This window comes from Microcebus murinus, chromosome X (assembly GCF_040939455.1).
Source record: "Microcebus murinus isolate Inina chromosome X, M.murinus_Inina_mat1.0, whole genome shotgun sequence".
Taxonomy (NCBI): Eukaryota; Metazoa; Chordata; class Mammalia; order Primates; family Cheirogaleidae; genus Microcebus; species Microcebus murinus.
This window is the reverse complement of record NC_134136.1, coordinates 91377292-91380534: the sequence shown is the minus strand read 5'-3', so window position 1 is coordinate 91380534 and position 3243 is coordinate 91377292. Positions and strand designations below refer to the sequence as shown.

The 3243-nt window shown below is 40.4% G+C and overlaps 1 non-coding gene across 1 annotated transcript; it reads right to left on the bottom strand.

Moving 5' to 3' along the window:
- Positions 1-1622: 1622 nt before the first annotated feature.
- Positions 1623-1762, bottom strand: LOC142866117 (small nucleolar RNA SNORA7). The gene has a single exon (XR_012916177.1). It is a non-coding gene; the product is annotated as a small nucleolar RNA SNORA7 (small nucleolar RNA).
- Positions 1763-3243: the final 1481 nt, after the last annotated feature.

The window sequence follows — 3243 nt, the reverse complement described above, 5'->3', positions numbered from 1 at the left end:
ATTTAATTGTAGATCTGTTTTCTGTTCCTTCCAGTTGCATGAAATATTAGGATTTCCTGGGCTCTGTTGGGCACATTTTGTCATCATCTGCTGCTTTTTCAAGTGCTCAATAGCCACCTATGTCTATTGCTGCCGTGCTGGACAGCACAGATATAGAACATTTCCATCATCACAGAATGTTCCATTGGACAGGGCTGTTCTATATCATTAACTTTATTTTCACAACTACCAGACTTTGGGCTGACCAAAACCAATACCTTTGCAAGAAAGTGCTTTTAAAGTGAGACAGTATCAGAGCAGCTCTGGGAGCTAAGGCAGTAAGTGGAGCAGCTGAGTGTTCATTTTAAAAATTTATTTTCTTATAACTCTGTGCTTTCTTTGTTAATGGGCCCTTCTGCAGAGTTATCTTCAGCTTGAATAAATTATTCCTAAATACCTCAATCTGATATTTTATTAATAGTATATTTTATTAATTTATCATCTAAGTATAGATTAAAATGGAAATTATTAATAAAATGGTTTTGCTTAAAGTATTTAATCTATAGTATATGCTAGAAATTTTAAGTGATGACACAACTAGTATTTGTCACTTGGCCTGTGAAGTCACATGTGGGATATAAAGATGTGTTCAATTCAATTTTACACATTTATTGAGCACCTATTATATGTCAGGTATATGCATAGCAGGCAGCTAAGCTGCTATGAACAATATTGTACATGTATTTTTTTTTTTTTTTTGAGACAGAGTCTCGCTTTGTTGCCCAGGCTAGAGTGAGTGCCATAGCGTCAGCCTCGCTCACAGCAACCTCAAACTCCTGGGCTCAAGCCATCCTGCTGCCTCAGCCTCCCGAGTAGCTGGGACTACAGGCATATGCCACCATGCCCGGCTAATTTTATATATATATTAGTTGGCCAATTAATTTCTTTCTACTTATAGTAGAGACGGGGTCTTGCTCTTGCTCAGGCTGGTTTCGAACTCCTGACCTCGAGCAATCCGCCCGCCTCAGCCTCCCAGAGAGCTAGGATTACAGGCGTGAGCCACCGCGCCCGGCTTGTACATGTATTTTCCATATGCTTTTTCTTGGGTACTTACCCAGGAGTAGAAATGTGGTCACAGACTATACATATATTTAGCTTTAATATCTCTTTCCTTATCTTCTCTTAAGTGGTACATTATCTCATTACTACATGTGCTTAATTCCTTATATGAGTGAAGCCTGTCTCTGAAATATTTTGAGGGCCGTGGCTAAAATATGCTATGTCAAATGCACAAGCTTTCAATCTTTCCATACTTACCCAAGATAAGTTGATTCCACTGGCAGGATACCTAACCCAATCTAGAACTGTGTCAATCCTGTTTGAATTTAAATAGCTTGGGGTTTTGTTCAGTGACCGAAACTGAACCTCTACCCAGCCAGCTCACGCTTTTGGTTTTAAGAGGAACCAATGCAAGGACAGGAGATCAGGTCAAATCATGCCCAACATTTGAAAAACAATTTAAATTCATGTTCTGGTGAGAGCTTGCTAGCATCTTCTTTTTTAAATTTTATTTTATTTCTCTTTTTCTCAGATCCAAGCAAAAGGAGAATCCTGGAGAGAGGGTTTCCTGTCCTGGGATTGAACACTGTTGCAGAGTCTCTCCCAGTGGCCAGCTGCTGAGCAAGCTGGGAATGGAATGGGTGCCTTTGCCAGGCCTGCTTGCCCTCCTGTTTCCGAAGCTGCCAGAATACAAGCCACTCTGCAGACGTGATCCCAGGAAGGAGTGTCTTCATTTTTATCTGCTGCAATGAGCTTGTCATTCTCATCTACACTGGAGCCGGCTCAACCCCCATCTCTGCATCGTGTTAACAAGCCTTCCCTGCCTGAATAGTGTGTGCCAACCCCTGGTCAGCAGTGATCTTTCTTATTTTCAAGTTTGTAGATCTGAGGTCTTTCTGCACTTCTGCTACTTAAGCAGGGAAAGGAACCAATAGGAGAATGAAACTCAAACTTATTTTTCCTTATATTTATGAAAGTAGCTTTGAGGAAAAAGAACTACAAATTTATTCACCAAAATGAGGATTTGGATTTTATTTGTATTTCAGCAAGTCATTCTTTTCCTCTCTGAAGTTATTACAGATAGTACAAGAGGCCTGTCTAAAGCCAGCTCTTCCTTCATATGCAAGGGAGTTGTTTTACTGCAATGTAAATTAGTTTTAAAAATCCATCCTCTGAGCAAAATAGCCATTAATGACATATGCGATATTCCTTCTAGTTTTCAGTAGTCAATGAGCATGCCCAATTTCAGAGACAGTGGTGACTTAGGGTTTTCTCTGTCACCAGGTGGAAAGCCTATGAGGGACTTGTGTTAAAATTCCATTTTGACAGCAAGTTCCCATTTCACTGAGATCTCACATGTATATGGAGTGCTGAGAGAGAAGTGCTGATGGAAATTATCATGGGCTGAATTCTCCCCAAACCATCCTTTAGGGCCATCACTGTCTACATACTTGCACCTTTACTTGTGCAAAGTTGCACAAAAAAGCAGCAACAAACTGCATAAGGCACAGTGGTATAAATGGCAGCTGATGCTATGGTGTGAAAAATTTCCCAAATCAAAATTGGGACACATGGTTGACCACTGTGGGTGCCCTTAGGAAATGAGTCTTTTGCTCATTTTATAATACAGTTATTTGTTTTCTTGATTTGAGTTGGTTGAGTTCCTTATACATTCTGAATATTAATCCTTTATCAGATATATGATTTGCAAATATTTTCTCCCATTATGTAGGCTGTCTTTTCACTCTGTTTTCTTTGCTGTGCAGAAGCTTTTAGTTTGATGCAATCAACTTCGTCTGTTTTTGCTTTTGTGACCTGTGCTTTTTACAATTTATTTTGAACTTTGAATCTTGAAAAAATGTTTCTAAGGAACAAGCAAGTTGATGGTGTCTGTAGAACAGTGGAGAGATTGGTGGTATGTGTTACAGAGGAAAGGAACGACTAACTACCTTGATAATGATATGATATGATATGATATATGATATGATATGATATGATATGGTGGGATGGGGTAGAGGCTTCTTTACTTTGGGTGGTCAGAGGAAGAACTCTCTGAGGAAGAGCCTTTTAAGCTGAGACTGAGTTAACTAAGAGGAGCCTGCGGATGGCAGTGGCAGGGGAATGTTCCAGGCAGGAAGAGTTGGCTTTTGGCCCGGTGCCCTGCATGGAGGGACATGCTGATCTTGCTGCCAGGCGGCAGGAGCC